The sequence below is a fragment of the Athene noctua genome, chromosome 1 (genome assembly GCF_965140245.1).
Source record: "Athene noctua chromosome 1, bAthNoc1.hap1.1, whole genome shotgun sequence".
Classification (NCBI taxonomy): Eukaryota; Metazoa; Chordata; class Aves; order Strigiformes; family Strigidae; genus Athene; species Athene noctua.
This window is the reverse complement of record NC_134037.1, coordinates 148,319,515-148,341,713: the sequence shown is the minus strand read 5'-3', so window position 1 is coordinate 148,341,713 and position 22,199 is coordinate 148,319,515. Positions and strand designations below refer to the sequence as shown.

The 22,199-nt window shown below is 48.2% G+C and overlaps 1 protein-coding gene across 2 annotated transcripts in view; it reads right to left on the bottom strand.

The window, feature by feature from the left end:
- The window catches only part of LOC141958149 (uncharacterized), a 48,277-nt gene that overhangs the window by 5,282 nt on the left and 20,796 nt on the right, over positions 1-22,199 (bottom strand). Inside the window, exon 1 of one of the 2 annotated variants that reach the window (XM_074900817.1) lies at positions 14,417-14,485. The exons of the other annotated variant lie outside the window; for it this stretch is intronic. The gene's annotated coding sequence lies outside the window, so the exon portion shown is untranslated. Of the gene's footprint in view, positions 1-14,416; positions 14,486-22,199 lie in introns of those variants that run through there. 2 annotated transcript variants of the gene reach the window in all.

The window sequence follows — 22,199 nt, the reverse complement described above, 5'->3', positions numbered from 1 at the left end:
CTTGATAGTGACAAGTGGTCAGGTACTTGGAGGGGTACAGGATTACGGCTGCTTCAGCACGAACAGCTGCAGTTATCACTGATTCACTTCAGTCTTTTCTCCCTCTTTGAGAAGGAGAATGTGGAGAGATGAAATAAAGGCATACCAAATAGATAAAAGTATCAAACTTGTGGCCTTACTGTGACATGAAGCATTAAAGGCAAGAAACCTCTTTCTCTGTGCACAAGAAAGAGCACACTTCTTTTTTCCCTGTGGCCTTTCTGAGGCTCTCAGTCTGTGCTGGACTGAGGGTGGCAAGAGCCCAAAATCAGCATGGAAAAAAGAAAAAAGGCTAGAGACCTGCTGCTACAGAAAACAAATGGTAACTCTGAACGCAAGCTGAGCCAGCACCCTGGATTGTAGCTTTGACAGTGGAGTGGGCAAGAAAGGAGAGAGGGAGAGAGAGTGGAGTAAGAGACTACTCTGGGAAGAGCAGCATCACCAGCAGCAGGAGCTGAGGTCTGAGCAACTGCTCATCCTGACAGCCACCAGGAAGCGAACCAGTGCATGTGCATCCACCGGTGGATTCCCTGCGCGACCAGAGAGGTGGGGTAAGGCAATGAATCAACCCATGCACTCCTTCAGAGCAATTTTGCTGGGAAGGGCACATCCTATTTCTCCAACTCTCATCCAACCACATAAGAGGGAGAACAGCTGCACTGGCAAAAGGTGACTCTATGACAACCCAAGACAGCCCACGAACTATCACTGGTTTTCACCACATGCTGCCCTTACCAGTTTTGTTAAGCATTTGCTTATTTTGCACACTTGCAGCTGAACTGCACGTTACTTTTTAATATGCTGCTGTTTAATAAAGTACTTGATTACACACCTCATTGATAAAGAGCGCAACTGGGAAACAAGGAGGACACAGGAAGTGTTATTCAATGCTTTTATTGAACTGTCAGACTCCTTTAAGATCATATGCAAGTAAAAGCAAATAAATTGATGTATTCTACACCCCACACATCTTGCCATGACACCTGAGGATACAGGGACACAGAACACTCTTCAACCCCTTGAACCAGTCCAGCTTCTAGATACGGCCCCTACTAAGGTGGGCTTTGAATTACACCTTTAAATCCGCCCCATCTCTTAGCAAGAGGTGTCCTCCTCATCCTTTCCCATGAATGTATAAAGCATGTGCCTGTACTACAACTAGTATTGGACCCACCAGCATTCAGATAGGTTTGCCAAAAATGCCGTCTTACCCTCTGTACACCAAGTGTGTGCTGGACCCAGGAAAGCAACTTCAACCAGACTACCTCTATCCAACTCTACCTCTTCCAGCCATGGCTAGCACTTGCAACCTAGTTGAAAACTAACTCTAGATAAGATATGATTAATTTTCAGGAGACAAGCTTCCTGTTTCAGCCAACCAGGTGGCCACATGTTCACTGGCACAGAGGAGGAAGCAGTGACTGATGGCACAGTCATGGATAGGCTTAAGCTGGTTGTTCAAACACACTTGCATCCTTCTCCTGCCAGGTCCCTCTGCTCCTTTTCTTAAACAAGGGCAGAAAATACATCAGGATCGGGTACCTAAGGCACTGCTGAGGCTAAAGACACATTAGCAATATGCATGTCATCCGGACAAAACACAACTCTGCTTGTCCAAGCAAGTCATCAGTAGAGGGCCTGACTACCTACTGTCCCAGCTCTTTTCATTGCAGGGTGTGCAGATCTCATCCTTTAATCAAACTACAGTTATCACACAGTAGACCTTCAGCTGATTTGCTCATGTGTCCCACCTGCCAGAAAGGCAGTGGCTACTTGCACCAGGGGCTCTTCATATGGTACATGGACGATACTCTACCCAAAACAGCTGCTGATTTGGGGAAAACACCATGTTCTGTCATTACCTAGTAAACCACAAATTCCACTTACTTATAAATCATTTTCTCAACATCAAGAGCTAACTTGTTAATACTAAATTGATTAGATAGCAACTGGCAGACAGTCACCAGTTTCTAGATGGTCCTAACTTATGGACTTCTACTATATGTTTATGTCTTGGCAGTAAAGAACGGTGGCATACAAAAAGTCCTCAGTTTCCCAAAGCCAAGAATTCCTCCTTATGCACATCAGAGAAATCACTGCTAATCCCAAGTCTGCACAGCATTACCTCTTTGCTCATGGTCTTGTACTAGAAGTGACTCTAAACTGAAAGAAGAATCAAGACTTCGTCACCTAAGCTCATTTTGCTACATGAATGTGGGGACTACATAATCTTCACCAGGCTCGTTACAATCTCCACAGAGAAAATAACTCTTCTTGTACATGTGGTATGTTTGCACCTCTCTGTTAGCCTCTGAAACGCAGGCAGGTTATTTCCCACAACTACCTCCATGCCTTGAAGCACTGAGAAAGGGGTTGAGCAAAAATAGGTTCACTTAAAATTAACACCTTGATGATCTACAAGCACATTGACGGGGAAAGAGCAGACAAGTCTTTATGCCATTACAAGGAAGAGAAGTTCGTTCAAGTAGCTCAAATGAATTTAAGAATTTAGGACCACAGGATAAACCTCCCAGAAACTATAAGAATACACTTAATCACCCCCATGCAAATTCAGTATGTGTGGTCATACAGATGTATCTGCTAAGCCTACCTGTGCCTGCCCATCCACATATCTTCAGTAAGACAGTGCAGATACTTTCTCCTACGCTTTTCCCCTCCAGCTCCTATCACCAGAGACATGGACATTTCCCAAAGAACCAATCTCTTCAGAAGTCCGTTCAAAACATGGACAGCTACAGGAAGTCCAAACTTTTACTCTCTACCCTTAAAAAGCGTAGTCAAGATAATCACTGACAAATTACAATACAAACACGAACGCTCAGAGAACAAATTCTTTTATGACATTTCTCATGTAACCATCTCCTCCTCTCAGAGAATGGTATCTCCACCAACTATTCTCTTCCTTCCTCCTTCTGACAAGCACATGGATATCCAACAGTAGCCACGATGTAAAGGCTGTTTAAGTAATTATTCTTTTTATATATTTACAGAAATAATTCTAAAATAACCTTTTGCACATTGTCCACTACACTCATAACAATTACTTTTAAGAACTGTAACACTAACACTTTTTGACAAAAGACAACTACATGCCATTAAATTTTATTTTTAGTGCATCTAACAAACACTTCAGTGTGTTTTTAATGCAGTAGGGATGAACAGCTGTCCTTATACCATTTCTGGTTTTGCACAACTCTTTCCCCAAAGTAATGGAGGAGACAGACACTTATGGACACTGATGAGCAGATTCAAGGCAGAAACTTGAAGTTCCTTTCAATTTCCCAGCTGCTATTATGTAAAAAACAAAAAAACCCAAACCACCCTGAACTACTTGGTCCACCTGGGACTAGAACCACCACCTGGCAAATTCTGACACAGTTTCAGAAATCAATTGGGGAAAAAAGGCAAAAAGAAAAACCCTAAAAAACTCCCAAAGCCTAAGCTAGAACTATCTTCTGTACAGGAATGTTCTTAACGCTCCCCCTCGCTGCTCACACCATTTCAGCTTTACCCAGTGACATCTGCAGGTGCAGGCCAGCCAATGCCAGCCAGACTGCTGCCAGGGTACTAGGCACACTGTCACACAAGCCATAGTGTGCCATGACATCATGCCGACCTCAGCTCAGCCTTGGTGTACTCCAGCGCAGCTGCCAACATCAGTTCAGCTCCACCTATGTTAGCAATGCTGGGAGCAGTCTATGTACATTACGACTGGAGTTCCCAGCACTTTACGTGGAGCGTCGCTTACCTTAGCAGCAGCCTGTCTGCTCTAGGGTTCCTACTATTGTTAACGCTGATAAAGATCAAAAGCTCTAGCAATAAGCAATTTTTCAAGAGATGTTTTAACAGTATTTCCCTAATATATGACAGGCTTCTGCAGCTTACTACATCATGGTAGCAGTTAACAGCCCCAGCATCAGCCAGCATTGCATGCAGGGGTCCGGTGGATAACACTACAGCTTTCCGCGGGCTGCTTTCATAGCTCTGCCTCTGTCAAAACTTCATCTACTTTTCAGGAAGTAGGCAATGCATTCAGAGCCAGAGGCGATCTCTTTTCCCTTACTTCTCTGGTTTATTTTTTCTGAAATTTAAATAGGGACATCAGCATGTACAACCGTAGGTAAAAAAGAGACCTGTATCAAGCTTGCCAGCAGCCCATTCTTCAGAAACTAATCTGCGGAGAGATAGGAGGAAAAAAAAAAAAAAGCTGAAATAATGGATAAGAGAGGACTGAGGAGACACCAGTTTGTTCTTCAACACGTAGTAACACCACACTGTTTAAGCAGAAGGCTTTGGAGAAATAAGCCACCTATCACGGAAAAAAACAAGTGCTTTTTCTTTTCATTTCAGCATCCCTTCACTAGGCTTCCAGAATGAAAGATAAGAAACAGTCCTCAGGCATAATTCCTCAGGCTGCAGTCTTGTCAGTTTTCATAAGCTAAGTGGGGCTAGGATGGGTCAGTACAGGACAGACCTCCTCAGAGGAAAACTCAGTGCTACAGCAAGCAGTAATTCCCCAGTATGCTGTAAGGGGACATCACACATGACACCTCTCAGAATTGCTGGGGGAGACCCACACCCCCTCCTTCATGTTAACCTTCACCTTAACAGGTGTCTGGTCTCTCTCATCCCAAATAAGCAGGTTTTCAAGGCTTCCCCAAGGATTGCTACCTTCCAGCACTATCCATGAGACCAGTTTTGGACCAGGACTGTCACCACCAGCTATCCTGCTGCTCTTCTCCCTTACACAAGCCCTCCTGCTGTTTTATAGCACCAGGCACTCAAGCCTGGGGAGCTCAGCACTGCAAAACAGGCATTCCCACAGGGGCAGAGCTGAAGAATTACTATATCCTATGCAGCTTACCACTGGGTAAGATGTGTGTTAAGGGCTATGTGGTCCTGGCGTATTGAACCTCTCGTTTCTTTGCTTTCAGACTCACATTGGGTATGTTGGATGTAGCACAACCTTTAGCAACACAGTGCGCTGCTTCCGTATACTGGTTTCCTTGTCGTTAAATGTAGGATCTTCAGCAGAGCAATGACTCTTCTCAGGAGTAAGGCACTTCAAAGAACTCCAGCAAGCAAAGACGGCATGTACACAGTATTCCACGATGCTACATGATTATATCAAAGCTGCTGGGATGAAAAACTGACATTTGATAAATAACATGAGGTCACCTAAAAGATCTCAAAACACTGCATGCAAAAATGTTATTTTGACAAGAAATTAAGCAACTGTATAATCAGGTCTATTATCAAATCTACTGCTTTGACATGATCTTATAAAAGTATGAAGAGCCTGCAATTCCAATTGCTGCAGGATCCTCCCTCACTCAACACAAGATGTACACGTTTAATATTCTTCTAGTTAGCCACGCATGTACAGCAAAGCCTACCATACTTCAAAGTATTTACTGTACTGTATAAACAGAGCGCTATTTTCAAAGACTCGTAACTGTCAAATCAAAGCTAGCTTTCACAAGAACATTCAGAAGCATTTCTGCTGGATGGTGGCTATTTGCCTGACAGTTTCAACTTTCCATCCCCAATCACAAGAAGGTTACAATTTTTTTTCATATTTATTTATTTATTTATTTTAAGAGACAGAAGAAAGCATTTTCTTGCTAACGAGCTGTCAAGCCATTTTGGCCTGAAGTTCTTTACTCCCTTCTCATACACGCATACAAAATGTGGTGGAAAACTTCAATTTCGCTAGCAGAAGTTCCAAGAAGAGTTTCTCCATACAGAAGACTGCCTAAACTCTCCATCATAACAGCTCTCACTGTAGAAGCTGTGGCTGCTCACCTCAACAACCTACAGCTTTGTTTTCTATTACACTGCAAATACATTTCTAATCAGTCCTCAAACAAAACCAGATTGGTACATAGATAAACTACTGCCATTTCACAGGCAGTGGAACAGTTGATATCAAGTCACCTGAAGAAGCCAGTTCAGCAAAATGCAGACAGCGTAGCTCTGAGCAACCTGAAGAAAGGTCTACTGCTTGATCTTACCCAGTGTTTTTAACAGTGAACCACTAAACTAGAACTTTCCTTCAGATTTTGCATAATTTTATACACACTGCAAAGGTGGCAAAGATGGCTTCACGCAACATACAGGAGCAGACTTAGAGATTTAAATCAATTTGTAGAGTGTAAGTAACGTGGTCGAGTAGATAAATCGCAGGCATGTTAAGAGCCAGGTTCTGTTCTCAAATTCACCACCAAATCCAACCTAACCTGGTTTTAGAAGAGCCTATGGGCCCCAGCCACCCCACTGATAAGGTAAAACAGGTATCTGCACCCTTTGTTCAGAAGGCAGAGGACAACAACAGGCACATGCAGACCATCCAGTGACAAGATGGCTCAGAGATTTAAAAGCTCCCTTGCTCTGCCATTAGGCAGACTGCCCCACCAGAAAGACAAGTAGCAAGAATACAGTGGCACTGCTTTCTCAGGAGGCCAGGCAGCCATGACAGCAGGACAACAAGCTCAGAATAACTGCAAATGCTAGCTGAGCAGGCAGCTGTATGTATGTCTATCTGTGCCCAAGTCACAACTGCTCTGAACTCAATACAAAAAGAGGCAAGCTCTCCCACAATTCTATATGCACTTATATTATTGCATATATCATACACTCTTTTTGCCATAGATTGTGCCACTAAGGAGCACTTAAAAATCAGTATTGTTTTCAAGACTACAGCACCCAATTTTCGGTGAACTCTCAGAGGACATTGCTCTACCACCTCCCAGCCCTGCTTTGTTGAAAGAAATTATGTCAATGGTAAAGCACACTTTCCATTTTTCTTCCTTCAAAAGGATTTCATTGATTCTGTTTAGGCTTTAAAAACAAACAAGCCAACCACCTCATAGTTCCACTTTTCATCTCTCTTCCCTATTCCACAGGCTCCTTCTCAGAGGCCAAACACGGAAAAGCTCACCTCTGGTTTTAAGTCTGTCTGAAAAAAAAAGGGGGAGCATGTCTATCTACTCCAAAAAGATAACATTCATTCTTCAGATATAGTAAACTGCAAGTTCATAAAAGTCTTTAAAATAAATTCAATGAGTGTTGTCAAAGTATTATCAAAAACAGAACACCGAGATCTGACTCTGCCAAAGAGCAGGCAAGAACAAAAGTAGCAGCAGTTTGCTTTTCACAACAGGCACAGTTTGGTAGCTCAGACCAGATTTCAGGATGGGTCACCAGGATCCAGCCAGAAGCCTTATGCAGTTTAATGGCACATCTCACACACTGGTCTCAATCAAGTTCCCAGAGAAGTGTGTGAGAACCCTGCAGCAAACCCAGGCACAACCTCTCTTTCCCAATATAGAAGCACATCTGTTAGAGCAGAATAAAAATCAAGGTTTAGACCACAGGCTTCATACCTCTTCCAAAATTTCTACTGTCACTGATTATGATAATTGAATATTCTTCATATTCCTACAGACATCTGATCCTTTTTAACTCTTGTTGAATTCTTGCTCCTGATGATTCTCACAGCATGAGTTTCACTGCTTAATTGCAACCATACTAAATAGCCTATCATCAATTTACACTACATGTTCTGTATCATCAGATAGTCTTGAAGCGGCAGAAACTCTTCCACAGCTAAACCACCATACTCTTCTTTTTTGCTCTGTTCAAAGCTTCTTAAAGAGTCTTTCTCTTTTTCTACATTGTATATACGTTCAGAGATGAGAAACATTTTTGGCAAAAAGAACAAGGTAAGCTGAAGGAACTGTTCTCAGGCAAGGGAAACTGTAACAAATAGGTGTAAGTAACATTTAGCAAGTTTAGCAGACTCTTAGGGGTATAGTTAGATGAGCACTCCTTTTGGCAGCAGCACCAGCTTAAAAAAACTGCTGCTACCAATATTTACTTCCACCACACTCTGATGTACCCAGTGAACCAGTTTGGCAAACTGATGGGGGCTAAGTATAATAATTTTTTACCTATAATCCAGATCAATTTCTTGATCCATTTTAGCATACAGCTGCTCCAGCAGCACCATCAGCATAGAGGGGTAGTGCAGAGTCAAAATGGGCAAGTGCTGAGGACTCTTCAAAAGCCAACTCTAGCACCAAAAGAAATGCTCACAGGCATACAAACAGAAGCCAGCCAGGCTTATAGGTAAGGGAATACTCGCAAAGTACAATCCTGCTTCTTCAAAAATACAAATAATGCTCAGATTAAAATCAAAATTTGAACAGTTCGTTTGGTTTCAGCACACATTAAAATATCACCTTATGTTTTGCTCTTGTTGTTAACTAGAGTTTGTAAGACTGCACGGTCTTCAACGCAACTCTTCAGAAATCTCCCAACAAATGTGGGGTTTTTTGCTAGTTCTTCAAGATTATCCAGAAATCCTAATTATGTATAAAGTCCCTGCTCTTCTGCACCTGTATAGTCCCTACCACAAATGAGGTCCAGCTCCAAAACGATTAACTTTTAAAACAGAAAAAAAAAAAAAACACAACCTAACAGACAAGTAAAAGTACAAGGGGAAAGCTATTTTAAATACAATAGGCAGAGCTGTGCTCTGACAAAAATTCACCGATGAAATCTCCTTCCATTCACAAATTGCCCTGAAAACCTCAGTTAACACCTTCATTTTGCCAGCAGGAAGACTAGAGGGACTCCAGCAGAGCTTGTAAGCAGGAAACCCAAGCCCACAGCAAATCATGCTGGGTTAAAGGACTTCATATCTATGTAAACAGACCACAGACCTTACCGAGGCACAGAGATTTCTGTGAAGTCCAAGGCCACATGAACTAGATAGAAGGATTTTATGAAGGCTGCCAGCACCACTCTGAAGAAATTCTGGTAAAATTCTAGAAAGCGCAAGAGATCAAACCCCGCTAGGTAGCACAGCTGACATTTAAAGTGGGAATTAGTTTGAATACTCACTTGAGTGTAAATTGCTCCACATGATAAAGTTGTTGGGTTTGGTGGTTTTTTTTTGGTGGGGTTTTTTTTTTTTTGGTCCATTGAATTTATAAAAGACCAACAAAATTCCTAAGCCATAGGCACAGTTTGTAAGGTAACAGAATTGACACAGCATGTCAGAAACTCAAGAGGAAACAAAATCTAGAAAGAAACATGTAGAAATAGATCTGGGAAGTCAACATATTACAGAGTAGCAAGTCTTTGAATAGCTAGCAAATATGGATCAAAGGTACTCCATTCCACCTCAAACATAGAAACTGTTCAGGAAAGCTGTTGTATATGAATATTTTAGCCTTGTGACTTATAGTTGCCTTAGTTTCTATATTTGGACATTCAGTGACAAATGTAGTTTCTCTGGCTGTGGACTAACCCTAACTGAAAACAATCCAAGTACACGAACTGTAAAGATGAAATGCAAGATGGGGGGAGGGAGGGGGGAAAGCACAGGGAAGAAAGAGTCCACACCCTTTGCATTCATAATAGAAGAGATCTACAAAGTTTCTGGTTGTATGAACAGAAACCTATTTCTTTTATTTCACACTAAAATTCAGGTCCTGCCTATCTTAGAAGACTGTGTTGACCAATAAACAAATTAACTGATCACAAGAGAGGAAAGCAAAACATCTCCTCAAAACCACAAAAACCTAAAAAGATGCACACCCCTAGCCCACAAAGAGATGGTTAAAACAGTACTGTCATAGTCTAACTACTTCCCTCACACCAGAGCTGATCGCAGTTTCTCCCAAAACATCTTTATTGCATCCATGAGCTAAACAACCTGTATTGGGAAAACTATACTGGGAAGTCAGCAACAGAACCTTTACCAAACATTGCCAAAACCAAGTACATATACACACGCATAAAATACATACCCAGAAGAAATTCTAATGTTAACCTGACCAAAGATGAGCAGCTGAATGGGAGGGGGACTTAGACAAAAACTTGTTTAGGGTGGGGTTTTTTTGTTTGGTTTTGTTCACACTTATTTAACGTCAATGATTGATTAACATTTTGAATAAAGGAGGTCTTTGTTAGAGATTCAGCATCTCCACCCCTTCAATTAAGGTGTTAAGAGTTCACAACAGTGCTGTGAGACCCAAGATCCCCAGACCCCTCTCCACAAAAAAAAACCCAACCCAAAAAACCCATCAACAAAAAAACCCACCCACCCCACTGGGAGAATTCCAAAATCCCAAAACTGACATCGTTGCTAACTCCAACTTAAAAAAAGCTGCCTTTCTTTTGTTGTTTGAGGAGGGGCCAGCAAGGGAGACAGGGAAAGAATATGAGCCCTTGAGCCATTTTTATGCTCTGAGTAAGAAAAAAGGACACATTCATTAAAAATAATCTCTTTAGAGATCACTGTTAAAAAAAAAAAAAAAAAAAAAAACAAAAAAACAACCACCACACAAAAACCCCACAACAGCACACAGCAGAGCCACCATGCCAACTTGTCCAAAATGGCTATAATATCTCACCAAAGCAACTCCTGTGATTGCCAGGAGAAAGCAAATCAGTCTGCTATGGGATATGGGCATGTGCACTTCTGCTAGCCCAGCTCTGCTGCAAGCATAGGATGAACACAAAACAACTGTGTGTTAGCCTCTATTTAATTTCACCAGTTGAACACCTGAAACACCCCACTGTAGACATCAATCGGGCATGACAGCCCTAAAATAAAACAGGAGAGAGGTAAACAAAAAGAAGACAGGAATAAAGCTGCTTAGGTATGTTAATTCTTTCATTCCATACACTGTGATTTTATTTTTTTTACTTTGATTTCTTGTAATGCCTTGCCTAGCTTTACAACACTTGTTTTTGTAATATCTTGAGCAATCACTGACCAAATACTATCTTCCAACAAAGCAAAAGAAAGAATAAATCTACATCACTTTTTTTTCCTTCTGCTTTTAAAGCTTGATACATTTACGGATGCTTCCGAGCATCCTATGGTGTCTGTCTGTGTGGGCTTTTCACACAGAAATTGAGGACAAAATACCTTCAAGGAAAATAAAAATGTTACTGGAACCCCTCAAAACTGGCGGAACTGTCTCCCCCACTTCCTCCAACCATATTTTGACAGTGGAGCCACTAGTCACCAACAGGGAGGCTTAATGAGACAAACCTGACTTGGCACAACCTTTTCTTCTCTGCCCCAAAGTCTGCAAAGCTAATGTCCAAACTAAGGCGATGATGTTACTTCACAAGGTAAGAGCTACAAGAATTGACACTCCTCTCCCAGAAAGTGAGGTTCATGGTTATTTCCAGACCAGTTTCAGAGTCCAAGTTAGGTTTGGCATCTGGAGAATAAAAGCATCTTCCCTTTCACATTGGTGGGCTTTGAACTGTTCCACAATCAGCTCCCTACTGCCATTTATTATTTCATACTTTCCCTCTTCGCCGCCTGACAATTTGCTGATTTCTCATTTTGTTTACTATTAAACCACTAACCATGTAATCATCCCACCTTAATATTTTATACCCAAATAACAACCCACAATTGACTGTCACATCGGATTCTTCCCATCTCTGTCCTCGTGCTTTGTCTACCCTCCCAGAGTAACATCCACCTTCCACATCCCAAATACTCCATCGTTGGAGGCCTTTTTAGTTGCATCATCCTATCATCTACACAGTGGCCTCAGGGACAGAAAGCTGAACACCACAGAAATATAGGGTGCTCTTCTCATCCTAGAAGTGGAACCTTGCAGCCTGCATGCATCCACCTGTGCCGTCATTTCCCTAAACATTTGGGGTCTCCAGTGTGTTTTTTTGCTGTTGTCCAACCATTAACCTCATGAAGTTGCTATATCTCTGCAGATTTAGCCTCTCTCATCCCACTGACAGCCTCCCATACACCCCTTAGCAGTAGGCCAGGGCACAGACTCCCTCTCAAGCCCACGTGCCTCTTCTCTACCTAGTAGGAATACTCCCGAATAAACACATTTCTCCTGCCTTGTCAGACACCGCTCTTCCCCACGATCCCTATATATACACAAGAGCCTCTCCCACACTCTTAGTATCCCACAAACTCCTCTTGCACAACTATCACATGTACCAGTTTGACACTACACACTTAGCTTCCCTGGATTCCTGCTCCCCTGAACTACCTACACTGCTTCCCAGCTCTGTACTTTTACAATTCCCTTTACAACGACATGCACCACTTCTTACCCCATATTCTGGCTCCCAGTGCTTCCCTACACCACAACCCCACTCCCATATCCCTCTCTCCCAATCACATCCTCCCATCACATCCATTCTCTTGTGTATCAACTTATTTCTCCCCGACATACCCCATACTCCACATTTCTCCATCCACCTCTCCACACCCCTTCCTGCAGACATACACATTTCAGTTCTTCCTGCAACAAAGCCTCTCATCCCTTCCTCACAGCATATCCCCAGGTGATCTAGTGACCCACGTACCACCTCCTATCCCCTCACTGCATGCTGCACCTCACACCCCACTACCTACATCCATATCGTAGACCTCTGTGCTGCAGCCCCTCACTTCAGCTCCACCGCAGAGTCTGCGCAACCCTGCTCTCACCCCACATGTACCAGCTTCTTTCTCCTAGCACAGCCCACACACCCAACCCCACCAGCCTAGTCCTGATGTCAAAGCCCACCCTACCCTATGCCCCAATCCCTCACGGGGATTAAACACTCAGAGCTACCTCTCTAATCCACCCAACACCTCTTCTCCATACAGCACAACCCCTAGGGCACCTCAGCATAACACAGAGCACTCCATACACCTACTCAAACAGCACGGCCTCCAGAACACCCTAGTGCTGCAACCCACGGCACCCCACACCCTGACACACAGCACAGCTACGGGAGCACCCAGTGCCCCCAGCACAACCTAGAGCACCCCACACATCCCTCCAGGCAGCAGAAGCCCTAGGGAAACCCCTGCACCCCAAGGCATCCCCCACACTCCTCCACGTAGTACAGCTCTTAGGGCATCCCATGCACCGCAATGCAACCCCGGACACCCCGCACACCCATCCACACAGCACAACATCCATGGCATCTCCTGCAAGCCAGAGCAACCCATACACCCCTCCATACAGCACAGCCCCCAGGCCACCCCTGCACAACGCAATGCAAAGCACCCCATGTGCCCCTCCATACAGCACAACCTCCAGAGCTTCCCATGCACCCCCTGCACCCCACACATCCTTCCACAGAGCTCTGCCCCCAGAGCCCCCCCCGCACCCCACACATCCTTCCACAGAGCTCTGCCCCCAGAGCCCCCCCCGCACCCCACACATCCTTCCACAGAGCTCTGCCCCCAGAGCCCCCCCCGCACCCCACACATCCTTCCACAGAGCTCTACCCCCAGAGCCCCCCCCGCACCCCACACATCCTTCCACAGAGCTCTGCCCCCAGAGCCCCCCCCGCACCCCACACATCCTTCCACAGAGCTCTGCCCCCAGAGCCCCCCCCGCACCCCACACACCCTTCCACAGAGCTCAGCCCCCAGAGCCCCCCCCTGCACCCCACACATCCCTCCACAGAAATCAGGCCCCAGAGCACCCCCCGCACCCCACACATTCCTGCACAGAGCTCAGTCCCCAGAGCACCCCCCGCATCTCTCCACAGAGCTCAGCCCCCAGGGCATCCCCTGAACCACGGAGCGCCCCGCACCCCTTCATTTGGGGCACCCCCCAGAGCACCTCTTGCGCGCCCCGGCACCCTGCATGGCCCCTCCACTGAGCGTAGCCCCGGGGCACCCCAGAGCACCCTCCAGCCCCGCCACGCAGCACACCCCCAGGACACCTCACACCCCTCCACGCAGAGCAGCGGAGCCCCCGGGGCGCGCCGCGGAGCCGAGCAGAGCCCCGGGCGCCCGGGAGCCGCCAGTAGAGCCGCCGGGGCGCCGCCGTCCCGGGGGCAGCGCTCCCCTCAGCCCTCGGCGGCGACCACCCGCCCCAACACCCCCCGATCCCCCGCCACCCTCGGGCCTCCCCCAACTCTCAAACTTTGGGCGGGCGGCGGCGGCGGCCGGTGCCGGTGGTCGCCCGGTGCCCGCCGCGCCGCCTCCCCCTCACTCACCGCCGGGCCGTGGGGGAGGGGCGGGGTCGAGGCTCCTCTCAGCCCCGGGCGGGAGGGGGCGGCGCAGCGTCTCCCCCCGGCGACGGCGGGTCCTTCCCCCTCCCGCAAACACACACAGGCTCCATTGTCCGCCAGCGCCTCCCCCCCTCCTTCCCGCACACATGGTACCGCCCATCGCAGCCCCTCTCGCCCGCTCCCCCCGCCCGCTCCCCCTCCCCCTTTTCCCCACACCGTTCCCCCCCCCCCCCCCGCCTCCCCCCTCCCGCCGCGTCCCGCAACCCGGAGAGAGGAATGGTACCGCCCGCCGCCGCGCCCCGCCCCGGGAATGGTACTGTCCCCCGCTCACCCCGCCGCCGGGACCGCCTCCTGCTCCCCGTTCCGGGCAGTGGTCGCGCCCGGCCCCCCGCCCCGCCCCTCCCCGGCGAGGGGGCGGGACTGCGCCCCTTCCCCCCCGCACACGCTCGCCTCCCGCCCTCGCCCACACAGTGGTAGCAGCCGGGCTCTTAAAGGGACAGGCCCGCCGCGGCGAGCGCCCCCCCGGGCCCGCGGGAAGCGCCTCCCGCCCCTCCCCGCCGGCCGCGGCGCCGCCCCCGCCATTAACATAGCCCGTGCCCGCCCCGCGCCGGCCCCACCCCTCCTCCCCTTTTAAAGAGACCGCGCGCCCAGGGCGCTTCTTAAAGGGACCGCCCCTCCCGCCACCCCCCAACCCCCCCCCCGCGGAGCCGAGTGCCGAGAGTACCAACCCCCCTCCGCGCTCCGCTCCCCGGGCGGGGCCTCGCCGCCGCGGGGGGCGGGGGCTCCGCGTGCCCCCGGTGCCCGCAGCCGCAGGGGAGGCGCCCGGTGAGGCGGGGAGGGGCCGGCGCGGGCCCCTGTCAGCGCGGGGCGCGAGGGCCGGCGCGCTAGCACCCCGCGCTCCCCTGAGGCGGCGCGCGGGGCCCGCCCCCTAACGGCACCCCCGAACGGAAACGGCGCCGGCCCCGCGGGGAGGGAGGAGAGGTGGGGTGGGGGGAACGCTCCCGCCCGCCGCCAAGCCCTGAGGCCTCGCACGGCCGCGGGAAGGCGTCCCCCCGGCCCGGAGCGGGTGTCCTGCCAGCCCTCCTCAGCACCGGCCTGCCCGGAGCCGCCTCGGCTGCCAGGGGCAGGCTGCGCCATGGCACCTTCGCCGGGCGCCGCCTCAGCCTCACGGCAGGCGCCCGTGGAGGGGCTTCTAGGCACCGGGAAGCCGAGGCGGGCACTGGGCGCTGCGGCCAGCCGCGGGCCCAGCCGCCAGTCCGACGGGGGCACAGCCCGGCGGGGCCGGCTGGCGGGCAGGCAGAACCGCTATGGAGCAGCACGTTCGCTCGGCCCGCTCACACCGAGGGTGGAATTTCCCTTCCACGTATTTGTGAAGAAGGAAGGGGACGGCTGGCCGTCGGCAAGGCAGGAGGAAAAGCGGGAGGGAACTTCTGGAGGAGAAGCACGTTTCTCCTACCTGGTGGCTGAGCAACTTGACTGCCCACCAGCTAGCTGCCAGCGGGTTGATGGAGCCGCTTTGAGAGATCTGAGGGCCTTTGCTGATGGGAGAAAGCACTGGGTTAAGCATCAGCTTGCAACTAAACAGGGAGGAACCAGACAGTAATGACAAACAGACACAACCTATCAACTCCTAAATATGCTCAAGGGCCCTATCCTGAACAAATGCTCCATGTTTGGGGGATTAAACGACAATGTAGTTTGAAAACGGTTGGCAGTTAAGAGTTTTGAAGATTTGTAGCAATTCCCCGCCCTTTTCAGTCTGCAACTTACTCTGTGAAAAGAGCGCTTTCAACATCCCCTAATCCTTCTCCTTCACCTCCACAAAATGTTCTTAAAATGGGCGATCTTGTGGGTTGTAAGGAAGAGCTTTCCAAACCACCAGTGGCACACAGATGCACAGAACCGCTGCAGTCTAATGAGAGAAAGCAGGCTGATCATTTTTGCATATCCGCGATGCCTGAATAACCTGTTTTGCCAATACAACATAAGTGAGTAGAAATGCAGAGTGTGTCCTCCCTCTTCCTTTATCCTCAGACGACCCACTCTCTACCCTGTCCAACTCCCGCTTTTAAACAACACAGCTCTTTGGAAGAAGACCCTTTCAGCACTGAGCATTCACGCTGGGTGTTGCTCTGGCAGATAAAACCACCTCCTCTCTCTGCTCAGCCCTCAATCCCCAAGGGGCTTTACCTCTTTTTGTCCCTCTCTTCTCCTCGCCTTGTCCTGGTAACGTCCTTAAAGAACTCTTTACAGCTTCCTGAGCTAAGTCACACCTCTTACCCCAGGTAGGTGCTCCTCCTTGAGGGGGATACTTCTTAACGAGCAAATTTTCAATCCTGTCTGATTTGCAGACCAGGCCCCCTGAACGCTTCTCTCCGGACAGAGTTTCAGCCCACTGATGCCTCTTGCTTGCTTCTCTCCATTACTTTTTCCAGACAAGTCCTTTGGGCTACGTGTTCCCAGGATCCATGTCCTGAAGGTGGAAACCGTAGGTCTCTGGACAGTGCTTCCAACTCATCCACCAACACTAGCCTTACCTGTACCTTTCCACAGAACACAGCAGCACTTTCTGAAGCTGAAGTGTTGGTGAAGCGTAACGATGGGCTCCACTTGAACTCCACCTTTGTTTCCATCGGTTCAGCCCCCTCCTTTACCTGATGTATAAACCTTCTCTATTTTGGCATCGATATGGCTCTCTTTTAATGTAACACCTACAATTCCCCCTCTCCTTTATGCACCCCACACCAGAGAGGGCTCAGTGGACTGAGCCCAGGAAAGGCTGCGACAGCAGTAGCTGTACAGAGTAGACCAGCCAGGCAGCAAAAACAGTGTAAGAAACAGATCGGCATCGCGGTGCTTCAGACAGAAGACCCAGTCCTGCTCTCCCCGACATCAGGGACCCATCATGGTTTGCTTAAAAGGAAGTCTCTTTCCACTGGGCAGTAGAGGCTGGGATCTTTCTAAGGAGCCTAAGGAAGCCAGGCACCCAACTTCCATTTCCTGAAGGTATCTTTGAGAATCCTGCTCTGTGCTTCAATCCTGACACATGCAACAGCGGCGATAAAAATACAAGGTGTTAGCGGACTGCGTTTTTTGTTCTCCTCCCTCCTCTGATCCGGTACTTCACTGTCTTGTCCCTTGGGGAGTTAGACCAGGGAAAGGGAGCATAAAATGCTACTAGTTCGCAGATGCTGTGGTTCCTCCAACTCCCCTCCCATCCCCCCGACCCCATCCCCCCACATTTCAAACAGTTATAAATGACTGTGCAACTCTGCAGGCAGCGGTCTCAAATAACCACACCAAGCCTCTCCCCTCCAACGGCTTTATGTCTCTTCCTTCCTCTCTTTGGGGCTCCGGATAGCAACTATCAAGGTGTTTTGCTTCACTCTCAAGAGTTAAAGCTGCTGCTTCACCCACCACCTTTGGGAATCTGCCACAACAAACTGACACGAGCAGTGAATTCCCAAGGCAGGGATTCTCAGCTGAGAAATCCCTCCTGCTGTCCTTGAAAGGTTTTACCATGGGAACTGACAACAACAGGCTCCCAAATGATCTTAACTGCGATGACAGGTTGTAAGGCAGGATTTCAGGTAGTGGAGCCCCAGACCACAGGACTGCCACTGCCAACCTCGAGAGCATCCCCCTGTACTGGGCCTTACCCTCCCTTGGCCAAGCTCGTAAAAGCTGCCCCAGAGAAGCCAGCTGTCCCAGCTCTTTAGAGCACTCCGGCAAATCCAAGAACATCTTGGAAACATTACAGCTCTCACCACACTGTGTACACTCTCCTCACAACTCCCCAGCGGTGGCAGGGACAGAAGATCAGCCTTTCTATTCGAAAGCGGGGTCCTCTTCCATTAAAGCAAACCAAGCCTAAGGAAAGTTCCTACAGGAACTCCAGTTCTGCAGAGCAGACAGATCCGACGAGATAGGCCAGCCAGCAAAATACATTTGCATTACACTTTCTACATATGGTTCAGAGCATGGCACACCCCAATCTCAGCTTCTATTCTCTTTAAGGGCCCAGCCCTGCAAACACTTAATTTTACATGTGTAAGTAGAGTCCCACTGAAACACAATGGAGCTACTCATGCAAATAACGTTAAGAGCGTGTAGGGCTGTGGCTCTGTTTCACTATTCCATCTGCAGCAAACCCAGTTTAAGAGGATCCTGCCACGCTCGCTCACTGTTACTGCCGCTCACTTGTGCCAGTTAAACTATTTATGTAGCCACACTCATAGGTGAGCTGTTTAAATGATCTGACTTTTCTTTAAAAGCCCTACTAACAGGAACAAATCCTTAACGCCAGACCAGCTCCGATGTAGATTTCATCCCCACAAGCAGCTGAACTGGCACAACTGGAGGAGGTGGAAACATCTGAGGAACAGGAACTTTTGAAGATGGGATTGAGGGCAGGCCAAACGGCGACATGGAGCCTTAGCATGTGAAAGCTGGAGGTATTACTCTCTTCTGAAGTTACACCCTGCCCCTGACCATCCACTCTCTGAAGCGGAGCCTCTTCCCCAACCACGCAGTTGTTTCACATGAAACAAGCTTCACCTCAAACGCAACAGCAGATTGAGCCTTTCCAGTCATCAATGCTGAAAAACCTTCCTTCAAGAAAATCTGTCATCATTAAGAAGAATCTGCCAGCAGTCACTATACCAGGGCCAGGGATGTGTGCTCCTCCCTGCAGGTGAAGTACGTAGTCACCACGTGCATCCGTAGCCAGTACACCACTGCTTCTGCAGCCAAAGGAGACCTCGCTATTAGCTTTGACATGGCACATTTGGGCTGTGCAAAGTGTCCCCTAAATTTTTTTTATTTTACGGGCTATTTTATCTCTACCAACTCTGTGCTGAAATTGCATCACATACTTCCTGTCTGCTGAGGCAAGATCTCCCTCTTTCCGTGTGATTACAACCTTCCAGCAGGGAAGCTCCACTAACTCCCTAAGAGCTTTGCTCTCTATACTGCCTCCCAACTTCTGCATTCGTGTACACCTGCACGAAATGGGTGTAAAACGCTATTGCTGTTGGAAATGAAGAACACACATCATGGGGAGGATGCTTTGCTTTGTTTGTTTGCTTTAGGTTTGGGTTTTTTTTTTTCCTCTTTTCCCTCTGGTGTAAATGATCAGAGGAGTTGCAGGCAGAGAGATCAGGCTTTAGGAAATCTTTTTCCTATGAGCTTTGAGTTTTACATGGCTGCATGCTCTAATGAGCCTTCTCGAAAGGAAACAACCCATTTCTGTAAGATCCAGGTGATTATGGTTTGCATACTGCCGTGATCTCTCTGCATGAGCACAGGGGAGCTGCCTTCACAAATCTGGCTGCAGGATGAAGGCTAAAGCTGGGCAGTGTGGAAAAGATGGGAAAGGACCACAGGGAAGGGTAGTTTAACATCCCCTGTTAACTTGGAAAAAAAAAAACTTTTAGAAGGTCTTTTATTTACTGTAAATCATTCCTAAAAGGTTAGGAAATCAAACCTGGGGGAAGGGGAGAGATTGTTGTGGTTTGCTGTCTAGTTCAGTGTCTTTTGGTATTAGACGTTACCCTGAGTCTCGCCAGTTGTGCCAAACCTCAGTCCAGCAAACGCCAGAGAACATTTCTAACTTGGTCCAGGTGAACAGTCCCTCTGCACCCTGACCTGTATGGCACTTCACAGACTCAGAGAGGAGGGAAATGCACATATATCCCTACCTATGTCAGCATCCATCCACACACACACTCCCCAGAACACACATACACACGGCCCTACCTCTGTCCCCACTGCTGGTGTAAGACCACCTGTAGCTCACCTCCACGATCGCTACTACCTCGCTGGCTGCTCAGCCCACAGAGCTCTGTTAGGAAGGAGACTGGCTGATGGATCTGACCAGCCCTGGCTGCACAACACCACCCTCCAGCAACAGCATGCAGATGATGGCAAATTCAGCTGGGCAAGAAAGGCCTTGCTCTCACTTTTCCTATCGACACTGAACAGAAAAATGGTTGATCTTGTGTTTTCCTATTTGCACATGAACATCCAAACAACCTGAGCCTTAATCAAGCTTAGGCTGGAACATGGAACTGGGTCTATGGTTAAAATACTCCTCTGGATCTCCAGAGAGCCTTCTAGTTGATCTGCCCCCCTTCAAGACATCATCCCACATCAAAACTCTGACGTGGTGAACAAATCCCACGTATTATAACATTTCCAATTGCAGGAAGCTCTTGCCCTATTTAGAAAGTCATCTCTCAAGTCAATAAGCAGGTATGAGGCAAATACCACGCAGCCATAAAGATAAATGCTCAGCTTTATCTCCTATGATTAAAAAATGGGAGCAGAGGAAGGAGGAGAGAAGAGATACTGAATCAGAAGGGAAATCAGGTAAACAGAATCTGGGGAAACATATGCTCATGCAACACAAAAAATATGAATTCATACTAAACAAAGGTGGGAAATTTTGGCATACAGAACACTCCAAAATCAATGTTTTCCTAGGAATGCTGCTCCCATTACACCATCCCCATGCTTTACAGGGAACCACTCACACACGCACAGTGCTGTGGTGCCACCAGGAAAATTTGGCTGTGGAATTGCCTGATCCTTGAGCCTTTTAAGATTCTCAGCCATGACTTTACACTCCCTTTGTATGTGTATGACCGTCTTCGACTTCAGTGAGAAAAGACACGGCAGCAGCTCAGAAAATTGCCAAACTCACCTCCTGTGTCCATTCAGCCACCTGCTGAGCCTAGTCTAGGACAGCAAGCCCCCTTTCACCACCACACAGCTACGTCCTCTCTAGTGCCTGCCCTACAGCACCGAGGCACGTACGTGTGCACTACCATGGTTGGTGTAAAACCAACCAAAAGAAATTTCATTCCCAAAGGAATACTGAGAAAGCCATGACCAGCTGAAGAAAGTCCTTTTCATTAGAAGCATCCTTCTCACAGGATAAATAGAAGGACAGACAGAAGAAGCCATCTTTTGCCAACACGTAAAACAGCTCTCTTGGCAAAACAGGCTTTTTTGTGCCTTCCAGTGCTGCTCCTCCAGCATCCGGCTGTACCTGCCTGCTATACAACAGGGCAGCAGCACAGATGGGTGATGCTCACAGACTACAGCTGTCCCTCCGGCCAGCGCAAAGGTGCTTGAGGGTAAAATTTTGCTCAGGTCTCTCCTGCAAGGCTACAACAAAATAAAAATAACTTCAGCATGATTTCCCCTCTAGATGGCACAGGAAGAAGAAACCAAGCCCCCACTGTACTGCAGACTGGCCCATTAAAGCGAATGGTTAAATGCTTGCTATGAAAAAGTAGGCGTTGTTGTCTGTTTTGTGAGGCAGAAATCAATATTCCCGCCTCCTCTCCTTCTGTTATTTCACCTTGAGATACTCATGCTCAGATAGATGAGATCTGAATCTTACTCACTGTTACTGCAACTTTTCTCTCTCCAGCATTTCACAGGGTCACAGATGTTCCTGGAGTCCTAACCTGCCTGCAATTTACCACTCAGCTCCCTAAACTGAACACCACTGGTGACTGAAGTAGTGACTGATTTTCCTTCCAAATCACACCACTGCGGCTATTTCTAACTATTTATCTACACCCTCTATCTCAGTCATTTTGCTCCCTGTGTCCTCCAGTAACAACCTTCTCTCTGCCACAGCCTCTTTCTTCTCTGGACCCCTATAATTCACTCCCCGGTGCTAGCCTCTTCCATACCGCGGTCATCTCATATAAATGATGTTATATTGTGAGATGCCCCTTCTGCTCTCTGTTTCCCTTTAATCTAACTGTGGGGGGTAGCTTGGTTAAGCCTATAAATGGGGGGAGGGGGCGAGGGGGGAAGGACCTGGGTGACTGATGCTCAGCCCGGGCAAGCCTGAAGCAATGTTGGCTGGGGAGAGACAAGCAGGGTGAGATAAGCTAGCACTGTACCTCAACAGCTGCTCCTTCGACCAGGTTTCCATTCAGCAGTTCAGATTCAGGGGCCTGGACCGATTCCCACAGACCAGGTAGCAATAATGCCAGGCTGACTGGGCTGTTCTGATGAGTCCTCTTGGATGCATCTCTGTCTACTATCATGCCTGCCTCTGTCACCTAAGGATTAGACAACTGCAATATGCTCTG